The following is a 13,575-nucleotide window of genomic DNA, read 5'->3' as shown; positions in this document are numbered from 1 at the left end:
CTGGTCGTGGTTACCCCCGTCTGGGTTGCCCATGTGCGTGTCCCACCGGGTGGCGAGTACAGGTCCTGCTCCTTCCCGCGGTGTCCCTGTGGCCTCCTGGGGCATGGGGGGTGGGGACGAGGGGGCCATTGGGTCAACTCTGACTCCTTGCACGACTAAGCGCAGGTCGTCCTGATGTACTTTGGCAGGTCGCACCCTTGGCGTCCGGACCGCATAGGACGAGGGGCCCGTCCTCCACAGGACCTCCCGCGGCTCCGAGCATCGGGGCGCTAGCCCCGCACAAAAGTTTCGTGCCCTGGATGACAAATGGTGCTGCCTGACGTACACCAGCTGACCTGGCTGGATCGGAGGTGGAGGGTTGCTACTCAGGGGTGTGTGGGCCGCCAGGAATTGGGCCTGTTGTCGTCTGGTGTGCTGCCTCCCCTCCTCATGATTGGGGCGCACCACCGTGCTGTGCCATTGTAATGTGTGGTGGCACTTGCTCAACTTATTTATTTATTATTTTTTTTATTTTAATGGCGAACTGGTTTCTACACGTTTTCATTATTCAATATTGGTATTTGTTAATTTTAATATGTCATTTAAATATTTAAAAGTTATTTCAGAACGAAGTTCTAACTGTTTACTATAATTATAATTATGTGTAATTTAAATGTTTGAACACATCAAGTTTTTTTTACTGTGGCAATGTATTTTTAAACCAATTAGGAATAATGTGTTTACAATTTAATTATTTTAGTAAATATGTGAAGGTATATTTCCGGAATTATAAGTCAATCTTTTTTGTTATAGAATTTAAGATCCAGTAAAAATCGATTCTTATGTTGTTTCAAAAAAGTTCTCTCTACGAGTACCATGTTCAAGGTTCTTCTTCATCTTGCCGTTACCGAGCACAAATGGCCCTTTTTCCAGCACCTTGACGCCATGTTTTCTTAAGCCAAATTCATTCTTGTGGGAGTTTGTGATTTTCAACATCCATTAAGCATCTTTAAACCGCACTAAGTGGTAAGTTTTGTAGTATTTTTTATTAAGAACGTCTGGTAATGTTTGTAGCGCCGGGCGTGTTAATATTCTTTGATTATTATGTATGTTATTAGCGGTCCACGCTACCGGCCATGCGGTTTGCTTGATCCTCCTTGTGCTGTGGTATTGAGGCCTGTCCTCAGTGGCCCTGAAGCAAATGAAGTGACCGCACCAAATCAGGAAAGCCGACGGCTATTTTTCATTTTTTGGGGCATGAATTACTAACCTTTTTACTACGTTACCCTAAGTGGAAAATTTTTTGTGGACTTAATCTCATCGGACTTTTCGTCGACAATGTTTTCTCCTCTTTTTAATTAACCTTTTTTGGACCAACGAAACATTTTATCTAATTTATAATTTTTGAAACAAAGAAACAGCGGAACGACCTGGACTAAAAATATGTTGATATATTTATAAACAAAGAAAAATGTAATAATTAATTTATGAAATTAATCATGTAGTAGAAATTAATATTTTTGTTTTAAAAAGTTGTCTTATTAAGTATGTGAAAATTTTTGCTAGCGGGGCCCCTAGTTAAAAAGAAAAAAAGAATATAAAATTTAAGTATGTCTAAATAACTACTATGTTAAGGTGTTAACAACAACAAAACATGAATCATGAATGATATTCAACTTTTGAGATTATTGAAATAGTCAAGGTGTAACAAAAAAAGTTTAAATAATTATTCAAATAAATTATTTATCTGAATTTTTTTTTAATCATTAATTAATACCCCAATTGTATATTGTAAGTGTGCGTGACCAGTCAGCCACACTCAAACTAACCTCTCACCACATCAAAACACTTCATGAACCTTGGTCCACGATCTTTCAGCATCCTCCTACCTCTATTCATAACCTAACTTAGAGTTGTGAAGAGAGGTAGAGAGTGGTGCAGTAATGGTAGCAGAGCCTGTGGTTCTGAAGTTGTTTTGATGTGCATTTGTGCATGTGTAGATTTGTTTTGGTCTTGCATGTGCCCCTACCTAACAGCGGTGCTATTCTGGAGGTGACAATAATTTTGGGGTAATTTGTTTTATCTTGTTGTTTGTTTATATTGTGAATTTTGTATCATGCCTTCAACGGTAGTCCTAGAAATCCTTTTAAAGGATGAGTTGACATTTGAGTGTCGGTTGCGTGGTGTTCAGCACCAAGAAACCACTGCAGCTGTTTTGCGTAAGAAACTTCGCACAGCGATTAATAATGATGTACCTATTGTTCAAGACAATTTGAAAAGTATTGATCCCAATCATGAATTCAATGTGTGCTCGAGTAAAATTTTAGTTTTACAGGAGATAGTCACTAATTTGACTGATGATGAAAACTTTGCACTTACCTTGCCCAGAGTAAGAAATCGTTTGTCTCATTTGAATAGACGTGTTCAATTGCTTTTAGAGGTTCATGCCTCTGTGTTGTCCGAGGTCCAAGTTGCCTCCTTGCAAAATGTTGTAATTGAGGTTAAGAGATTACTAGAAATTGTAAACAAGTCAGAAATGGAATTTTCACTCTTGCGAGATCTTACCCCTTCAGCCACTATGGCACAAGTTTGTGACCAATTCGCGGGTTTAGCATTGCCCACTTCCAATAATGAAAACCTTCCTTACAAACCCATCCCTGGGCCTTCCATGTTGAATTCGGATCCTGTTACAAGTACCACCAATCATGTTGTGGATTTCATGAACCTAACCAACACTACATCATTACCACCCACGAGTTCTAATTCTCATGTAGTATTTTGTACAGCACCTGGAACGTCACAGCCGGTAACAGCACCAAGTACCTTTTCTCTTCCTAGTGTTTTTGGCAAGATTACACACCCCCTTGAAAAGATGTTAAAGGAGCTGCCAGTCACAGACGGTCTTAATGTTCCACCTTTGCTAAATTTCCTAAAAAAAACATTGTCAGGTTGCGACAGAGTCATTGTGTGCACGAAACACAACTTTTGGAGGTAGTTTACCCTTTTACGTTGGGTCCCTTGGCCAAACGAACTCGATCGGCTATTTCTCAAAATCTTTCATTTGATTGTTACCATGATGACATTCTTAAATTTTTTTATTCCATCACGATTGCTCACACAACTTCAACAAACGCATTTCAGTCGTCTACAGAAGCCTGGTGAAACCCTTTCTGTTTATGTTAATGATGTTAAGGAAGCCACGGCTATTTTTCGTCTAAAAGTCACTGAACAAGAAATAGTAAACAATATCCTTGATGGACTTTCCCCTGAAGAAAGATCACATTTAGTCTTTTTAAATAAGCCATGTTCTTTCGCTGAACTTGACAGTATGTGTATTTACTCACAGAACATAAGATTTGCTGACAGAAACAGAGCTATGCAATCTCCCCATTTTTCAGGTTACAAACCAGCTAGACATTTCACAAGTACCTGCAACACGACACAACCTAACCGATACTACCCTAACAGTAATGTGAATTTGCAAGACAGAGCTCAGTTGCCAGTAAACTCAAGAGGTTCACCTCAAAAAATTTTTTGCACAAATTGTAAAAAAACCAATCATATTGTTAGTAACTAGATTTTTGCAACAAAAAAATGCCTGGTGTAGGGATTTAAGGTGAGCGGTTCACCCTGCAAATTTGGCCAAGCCAAAACTCTCACTATAATGCTCACATTTTTCAGCAGATGAAAGTAGCACGTTGTTTTCAAAAGTATTTTGGTACACCAATTAAAAATTGAAAAGTTCCAGATCAGGTTAATCATTCTAGTTCACCTAATTTAGTAGGATCTAATGTTGTTCCAGTTCCTCGTGTCAGTGTTTCTTTTGGTACGTTTGTAGAACAAGCGCTTGTGGATTCAGGTTCCACACGGTCTATTATCTCTTATCAATTGTTGAATAAACTTAAAGAAGCTAATCTTGTTAAATCTATTGACAATGGTCAATTTAGGTGTTATACGGCATCTAATGAAATTTTGCCTATCGTTTGTTGTGCTGTCATAAAGTTTAAAATAGCACACTTCACGTGGATGTTCCCTTGTTTAGTTTCGAAAAAAGTTGGTTTAGACTTCATCCTCGGAGCTGACTTCATGACAAAATCCCATCTTATTCTTGATATGCAGGAGAAACATATTTTTTTAAATTTCAACCTTACCTCAAAGTTTCTTTTGCAGGTGTATCCCAGTGGGATAATAGCCTTACCGAAATTAGTGTTGAACAAAGTTCTGATGAAAATTCTGATTCTTTGAGTCATCTACCTGAGCATCAGCATAATGCTATCAAAAATCTGTGTGAAAAATTTCTCAAAGTTCTCACTTTTAAATCTTCTCGAGTATGAAATTAAACTTCAAGACAATGAATACGTTAAAAGTCACCCTTATCGTTTAGCGCCACCCCAGATGAATATTCTAAGACAAGAGGTACAACAATTATTAGATAAAGGAGTAATTGAACAATCCACATCTCAGTATGCAAGCCCTGCATTTTTAGTACCAAAACCCAATGGTAAACAACGCATGGTAGTTGATTTCCGCCGTGTGAATCAAAAGATTGAAATAGAATCAGTTCCATTACCAGATTTGCATTCAGCGTTTCACTGGTTTTCCAACACCAAATTCTTTACTACTATAGACTTAAACTCAGCTTATCACCAAATACCACTAAAACATTAATCTAAACCTATTACAAGTTTCTGTCTACCATGGAACCTATATCAGTTCACTCATGTGCCCTCTGGTCTTGCGACAGGCGCACAAGTTCTCATGCGTTTACTAGACAAAATTTTCCATGATGTCAAATTCAAGTTCGTATACAATTATCTAGATGATCTCGTCATATACTCTGAGAATTTTGATGACCATCTCCAACACATAAAAGAAGTTCTGTCTCGACTTGAAAAAGCTGGTCTGACTGTTAATCCACAGAAAGTTAAGTTTGCGGTACAGGAAATCTCATTTTTAGGACATAAAATTTCTTCACGTGGAATATCCATTGATCCTGAACGAACGAAAGCTATTAGAGAGTTTCCTCCTCCACGAGATGTAAAAGGTGTTGCCCGATTTATTGGTATGATACAATTTTTTGGCAAATTCATTCCTAACCTAGCGGAAAAGGCAATTCCACTTAATAAGCTACGTAAGAAAAACACTAAGTTTGAATGGGGTGATGACTAACAAAAGGCTTTTGAATCATTAAAACAAGACGTAATAAGTCCCCCAGTTCTTCGTATGGTGGATTTTTCTAAAACTTTCATTTTACAAACAGATGCATCTGGTTCAGCCCTAGGAGCCGTTTTGGCACAGGAATTTGATGGTGTTAGACAACCCATAGCCTTCGCATCTAGATCCCTCACTCAGCAGGAAAAGAAATCATCAATTTATGAATTAGAATGTTTGGCAGTAGTTTTTGGTATTGACAAGTTTAGGCCCTATATCGAACATGCTGAATTTCTACTAGAAACAGATAATCAGGCATTATCATGGCTTCTTGCACATCCCCGCCAGTTAGGAGAAATTGGTCGTTGGGAATGAGGATTTCTTCATTAAAATTTAAGGTTCAACATATCCGAGGATCCCAAAATGTTGCCGATGATCTTTCACGTATGTTTGATAAGACACAACATAATCCCTCATTAAAGGAAAACGAATGTAAAGTTCTTCTAACAGATTTTCCTTTAACATTCAAAAACATTCAATTGCATCAAGAAGAGGATCAAGAATTACGAAAGTTTGTTCAGAATTTAAAATCTGGTATACCCCAAAAACCTTATCTTTTATCTAATGGTATCTTATATTCCAGAATTCGAATTCATCAAAAACATATTGTGTTAACCCAAGTCTTGAAACCTGTTGTTTTCCAGTATTTTCATTCATCACCCATTGGTGCACATTTGGGTACCTATAAAACAATTGAGGCTATCAGGAGAAATTTTGTTTGGAAAGGCATGTATGGTGAAATTTCTGAGAGAGTTAAGCAATGTCAACTTTGTGCCCTCAGTAAGCCAGCTCAAAATACACATTTAGGTTTGTTGTCTTCAGAAGTTTCGGATAAATCAATGCAGAAATTATTCATTGATTTTGTGAGATCATTACCAAGAAGTAAAAAAGGAAATAATATGTTGCTAGTTTGTGTAGATGCATTTTCAAAATTTGTTTGGTTGATCCCGTTGAAGAAAGCTGATGCACTCTCAACAATACAAGCTCTTCAGACCAATATCTTTAAAAATTTGGGTACACCTCTTTCAATTGTTTCAGACAACGGATCTCAATTCACTTCTAAAGTATTTAAGAATATGTGTTTCACCCATGGTATACGTCACATTTGTCTGTCTCCATACTATTCTCCACCTTCGCATGCGGAAGGGTTTAATCGGAACCTCCGATCAGTGTTAATCGCTTTTCATGCCGAAGATCAGAATAGTTGGGACAAGCATTTAGTTTGGCTTCAGATGGCTTTCAATTATTCACGCCATGAATCTCATAAGTCTACAACGTATAATTTGATGTTTACTTTCACCCCTAATAACACATTAGCAAATCTTTGGTCTTTAAATGAATTGTTACCAGATGACCCGAAAAACATAAAGGAAGTTTGGGCAGCTGCCCTTAGAAATCTTAAGCGCTCTCATGAGAGATATAGAGTCAAATATAACAGGAACAGAATTGATAAGCCTTTTCGACGAGGTGATCTCGTCTTGTGCAGAGCACACCCTATCAGTAAGAAAGTAGATAAAAGGATGGCAAAGTTATCGTTTCGCTGGTCAGGTCCTTACCAGATACAGCGTTTTCTAACCCCAGTTACTGCAAGTTTGTGTGATCCAGACACTGGATCCTATGTTACCCGAGCCCACATTTCTCATTTAAAGAAATATCATTCGTCATCTTCAGTAAGTTAGGGGAATTTACACCCCAGTTTCATTTGGGCCTTTGGCTCAGTCGATCGTGGCCTGATCACCCACCGATCCTAGTCTTTGAGTCCCAAGAAACTTTTAAATAAATCAATATAGACATATATAAGAAAATGAATAAAGTTGAGTAAAATAAGTAAAAGTAAAGTAATAACTTGCATATGCATATAAAATATAAAAAACCATGGTACCTAGTTTTAAGATGTCGCGACATGTGTTATTGTTGGTGTATTAGTTTTGGGAAGTAATTTTGGTTGTAGGGTTTTCCTAGTTTGAATTGTTATGTTCAAGTATTCATGTGTTTGTAGGTTTCTATTTTGGATAATTGGTAGAGGATGTTAGAATTTTTTTTTTCTTTGCTAATGAAATGCTATCCGCCCTTGTTCTTTATGTTTTATGTTTTAGTGCATCGGTCCGCTCTCTTGGTCCACTCCGTTGATTGATGTATGTACGCCATGTTTGGACCGTTTGGTATTCTTCTCTGTGTCTTCACCCTAGCTTCAGCTAATATTACGGTAATGACAACTCATACTGGTGTTCTCTTTGAAAAAGAAGATGATCTTCTGTTTTCAGACAATTTCTATTCTATCGTCTTGAATTTCAATTTGCTTCAGTTGGAACATGCAAATAAGGAGTTAGAATCAGACTTAAATAATGTAATTCAGGTCAAGAATGTCAATCTCAGTGAAAACAGCTCTTGGAATCAAAACTTCGCCTTCGTAATTCATCAACTCAAGGAAAATTTTGTGGCCTATGGATCAGAGACAATTGCTTTAACTTCTTTGTTACCTCAAGAATCTTCAAGGAGAATAAAACGTGGTATTTTTAATTTTGGTGGCAAGATTTTGAAAACTGTTTTTGGCACTCTGGACAGTAAGGACTTAGATATTTTGGAGAGACGTTTAAAATCAGTGGAAGAAAACCAAGATGAAATTTCTGGCAATGTCCTACATCATATTCTTGTTGTTAAAAGTTTGGAAAAAGAGTTCTCAATAAAACTGAATTGATGAGTAACCTAGCAAAACACTATTTGGCCAGCCATAATGAATTTTATACACTTTTGAATAGTTCACTACATGAGATTTGGGACAAAATGATGCTAATGAATTTAATAATTGATATGAATACACTTTTGTTTAGAATAAGTGAATCTTTATCCAGTGCTCGCTTAGAATTATCTGATTTGAGACAGTCTATCGAGAATAGTGTTCACGGCAGATTAAGTTCAATCTTGTTACCACCTAACACATTCCTTACCTTGTTGGACAATATTCAACATTTAATTTCATTACCATTATACATGTTAGCACCAGTCACTTTTGAAAACCTTCATATGTTTTATGGTCTTAGCACAGTCCAGGCAGTCATTTATAATTGTTCACTAAAAGTCATTGTCAATGTGCCGTTATCTAATAAGGATAGTACTTTCGAATCATACAAAGTTTTTGCTATTCCTTTTTCTTCCCTAAATTTCAACATTATCTGTTACTTAAGATTCATGATGTGTTATTGATTAGTTCTGACAGGAAACTGTTTGCATCTATTAATTCTAACCTATTATCTGGTTGTGTAAAACACAGTATCACTTTGTGTCCATCCAGTTTCCTTTCTTTGATTCTCATATAAATAGTTGTGAGTTCAATATTTTTCTCGGAAAACCTTATTTTGAGTTTTGTGATAAATCAGTTGTACCTTTAAATCTACCCTTTTTTCAGAAGACCAACACACTCTGGTTGTTTGCAACGAATTTTTCCATTGATGTTACCTTTTTATGTAAATCTACTGTCATGCCCACCAGTTTGGTCTCGGCTGTTATGATAGCACAAGCCCCAAGTGCGCCACCCATCCTACATAATCTATGGGGAGGAAAGTTGGTTCGCCACCCGCCCCTAGATGGAAGACAAAGGATAATGTAAATTAAGGAAACTTTGTCAACCTGCCCAGTATAATTCAGGACAAATATGTAAATACCCAGTGTTGTAACAAGAAGCCTTTGAATTATACAAGTGAATGTAAATATTATTGTAATTCTACTATGTATGCACAGGAATGGTACAGGTGTGCCCACCCTGATGAATATGTACATGCATTGTATATTTACTCTGGCTGAGCTAAGCCTGGCAGAAAGCTCTTCTCAGTAATTTCTGGGTAGATGGAGTGCTCTGGTTTCCCTTCAGAAGCATTGATTCATTAAGGGGAATTTTTCGGAAGCATTTGAAGCAAATCCGAGCACTCTTGGCCATTTACTATCTGATTTCTTTTCAGCGATTTTGGCGAGCCACCGACACCTGCTGCTGCTAGTTCCTGCAATCGCCACCAGGAGTGCTCTTGTTGTCGATCTAGAGACTAGTACTAGATCCTCTTGCCAAGTGTGTGTGCTACCGAATCGTAGCCTATAGGGTGGTCGAGGGGGGGGGGGGGGTCTGGAATGGATCCCCACCCGACGACGCCGAACCTGGGCAGGGGCGATCTCGGTCCGAGGCCTTCGGCCGAAGCCACCATGTTAACCGACCGACCAACGCCGACGAAGGCTTATGGATGACAGGCGAAAGCGACTGCATCTTCGCAACCATCTACGACGACGCCGACCACGCCTGGTGTGGTGGCCTCTTCCGTGTCGGGGGGGGGGGGGCTCTGCCTTCGCCCTCGGCACAAGTGGGGGTTCGCCCCCAGAGGGCCAACATCAAGGTCAGCGACTCCAAACACCTCGCCGGCATCGACCTGTCCTCCATTCCGACTGCTACCTCGACTCCTACTCTGTCCATCTACACCACTACAACCACCACTGCCTCTATCACCTCGCCCATGGTGACAGCTGCTCCCTCCTTGCCCGTTCTCGTCGTTGACACGCCTGCGGACCCCATGGACACCGCCGCTCCAGCTACTTCGGACGATGACTTTGGCTTCGTGAAGCCTAGGAAGACCACCAAGAGGCCTCTCCGCGATGTGCTTTCTTCGCACGACGCCGTCCCAGTGGACAACCGCTACAGCTCCTTATCCTCCTTGCCGGACTCTGACCACGACGCTGCTGCCTCATCTGCTCCTCCTCTCACCGCCAAGCCTCGTCGTACCCAACACCCGAAGAGACATAAGACTATTGCCACGCCATCCCAGCCTCAACCTTCTACGTCTGTTTCCCCTCCACAACCTCAGCCATCCACGTCTCAGTGGCCTGCCGCCTCTGCTCCGTCTGCACCTAAGCCGCCTCGCATGCCACCCATTGGCATTCGCTCCTCGCCGACCGCTCAACCTTTCCTCCACGTCAAACACCTGCAGTCCTTGCTCACCGGTCCACTCACCACCACCTCCATTAACGACCGTACGTCTTTCTACACCGCTAATCCTCACGACCATCAGTTCCTCTTCGACCACCTCAAGAGACATGGTTACCAGCCCTACACCCACCTGCGTCCCGACGAACGCACCGACCGTGTAGTGGTCAAGCGGCTGCCCTCCTCCACCACCGCGGACGAGGTCAAGGAGGCTCTCCTGGACCTCGGCCTCCCAGTGGGCACCGTCGTGCCGCTCCGCACCTCCGCCGACTCGACGACCCGGCCCTTCCTCGTCTGCACCAACAGACTAGGGGAGGCGACGCAGTTCCTCAAACTAAAGATGCTCGGCTGCTGGGTGGTGTCTGTAGAGCGCTACCGGGGCTCTGGGAGGGTGCCCCAGTGTTATCGGTGCCAGTCCACCGGACATCCGTCGACACACTGCGAGCGGGACCCCAGGTGTTTTAGATGCGCTGGGCACCACTGGTCGCGAGACTGCACTTCCACGACTAAAAAGTGCGTCAATTGCGACGGGCCGCACTTTGCTACCTCGATGGACTGCCGTGTCATACAGGCGTACATCCGACGACACCCGCCGCGACCTGCTGTCCCGACGATGACATCCGACGCTCCACGCCCGTCTGCTCCGCTCCCTTCTGACGTTCGGACTTTCCCGGCTTTGCGGACTCCTGCTTGGCAGGGCCGCGACCCACCTTCCTCCTCTTCCCAGACACCACCTCATGCTCACCTCACCTCATCTTCTTCGCTGCGGCCTCCCACCACGTCATCCACTTCCACTCGCCCCGCCGACGCCGACTCAGACGTCACTTCACTGACATCCATGCTGAGGGAACTCATCACGCTCATCCGCCACTACCTGCCCCTCATCCGCCAGGTCCTGACGGCGCTTTCCCATGCCCAGACCCCATCGGAGAAATTTGAGTTGCTCCTCCAAGCCCTCCTAAATTTCTTCGATGAATCCCGCCCCGCCCCTTAGTATCCTTATCTGGAACACCTTTTCCCTTCCTCCCAAACTCCACAATCTTCTCCACCTTCTCCGGGTGCATTCTCCCGATGTCGTGTTCCACGCCGAGACTTGGCTCGACCCCCCCCCCCCACACCTCTCAATGTTCCAGGGTACGCCGTTCACCGCGCCGATCGTGATGGTCGGGGCGGAGGGGTGGCGTTACTCGTCCGCGCTACCTTGTCCCACCATCGTCGCCTCGTTCCATCTTCCCCCGCGACCGAGGCGGTCGCTGTGCGTTTGCACGGTTTTCCGTACTCCCTGACTTTGGTCTCCCTCTATCTCCCGCTCCAATTCCCCTTCCCTACCGACGACATTGTGGCCCTCGGGCGGCTCGACGCCCACATCGTGCTGGCCGGGGACTACAATGCGACCCATCCTTTTTGGGGCTGCGCTGCCACGAGCCGGCGGGGCAACTCCCTCCGTCAATTCCTCCGGCGTACTCACCTTTCTCTTCACGCACCACCCACTCCGACCTTCTATTGGGCCCAGCACCATCGTCGCCCCAGTGTCATCGAGCTCGCCCTCTCATCACCCCTTCCCGTCCTTTTTCACCTTCGCACCATCACCACCGGTACATCCGACCACTTGCCTGTCCTCAGCTCACTCCACTTCTTTCCTCACTCCAACCCCCACCTCCCCCGGTACGACTTCCTCCACGCCGACTGGTATGGCTTCCAGGATTCACTCTCCGATGCTCTGGACCTCACGCTTCCCTTCGCCACTCCTGCTCAGCTCGACGACCGGGTCCTCTACTTTTCCGACGCCATCTCTTCGGCCGCTTCTTCTCACCTACCGCTCATGCCTCCGCGCCCTCTCATCATTCCTTTCCCGCCGTATCTCCGAGACGCCGTCCCCTTGCGCAACCGCTTCCGTGGTCGCTGGCAGGCGAGCCGCTCCCCGCTGCATCGCAGGGTTTACCTGGTGCTCCGGGGGTGGTGCCGCCGGTTGATCGCGGAGTGGAGGGCCCGACTGGAGGCGCGGCGCCTCGGCTCCCTCGCCGCTACCTCTGGCTCTCTGTGGTCTTACATCCGTCGCCTTCGTTCCGTCCCCTACTCTATCCCTCCCCTCACTCTTCCTGTCGGGGTGGCAGAGGCGGCTTCGGAGCGATCCGAGGCGGTCGCCGCCTACCTCGCCACCACCTTCGCCTCCGCCCCCCACCCCACCTTGTCGTCGGGGTCCTCGGACGATGATGATGCTCCTTCTCCCTTGTCCCGTCACGTCACTCTTCCTCTCCTCCCTGATGCCCTGCCCTTCCCGCTTGCCACACCTTCTGAAGTCACCTCTCTGCTCTCCCGTCTCAAGTTCCGATCGGCCCCCGGCTCTGACTCCATTCCCACCTCCGTTCTACGCCATCTTCCCCGTAAAGCCACTGTTTTTCTCACTCGCATCATTAACGCCATGTTCATCCTCTGTCATTTTCCGTCTCCTTGGAAACTCGCCATAGTCTCGCCCATCCCCAAGCCAGGCAAGCCTGCTTCCTTATCGTCCTCCTACCGTCCTATCTCTCTTCTCCCCATCCTCTCCAAGATCGCAGAGAGAGTCATCCACCGGCGCCTTATTCTTCAGGTCAACACCCTTCACCTGCTCCCCCATCACCAGTTCAGTTTCCGCCCCCGTCATTCCACCACCCACACCATTGCTCGTGTGGAGCTCCTGGTGGTGCAGGGGTTCGCCAGGAGGCAACACACGGGCATGGTGCTCTTGGACCTGGCCCGTGCATTCGACTCCGTTCCGCATTCCCAACTTATCTCTCGCCTCTCAGCCCTCGGTCTTCCGCCGCACCTGGTCCGTCTCCTCTGCTCGTTCCTGGGGGGTCGCACCTTCCGGGTTCTAGTGGAGGGGACGCTTTCTGCACCCCGGCCCATTCTCGCCGGCGTCCCCCAGGGCGCCATTCTCTCACCTCTCCTGTTCGTCCTCCACATTTCCGACTTGCAGCCCCCACCTGGGACCTACCTGGTGCAGTACGCCGATGATACCTGTCTCCTCGCCTCCTCCATCTCCGAGCGGCTGCTCGGCGGCCGCCTTGCCCGCGGACTCACCTCACTCAACACCCAGTTCCTTGCGCACGGCATCGGCTTGAATCACTCCAAGTCACGCTCTATCATTTTCTCCCGTCATCATCCTCACAATGACCACCCCCCCCCCCCCCGCATCTCCACCGTAGTCATCCCCTGGTCGCCCACCCTCCGCTATCTTGGGGTCATTCTCGACCGATTGTTCACTTTTCTTCCGCACCTGGAATCCATCTGCTCCAAGTCCCGTGCCGTCTTGGCCCAGCTGGCCACCGTACTCAGACCGTCCTCCACCGTTCCGCTCCCTGTTCGCCTCACCGCATATCGCTCATATGTCATCTCACATTTCATCTACGCATGCCCGGTCTGGGTTCACTCATCTCGTT

Source organism: Bacillus rossius, chromosome 6 (assembly GCF_032445375.1).
Source record: "Bacillus rossius redtenbacheri isolate Brsri chromosome 6, Brsri_v3, whole genome shotgun sequence".
Lineage (NCBI taxonomy): Eukaryota > Metazoa > Arthropoda > Insecta > Phasmatodea > Bacillidae > Bacillus > Bacillus rossius.
The sequence above is the reverse complement of the archived record's forward strand: the minus strand, read 5'-3'. Positions refer to the sequence as shown.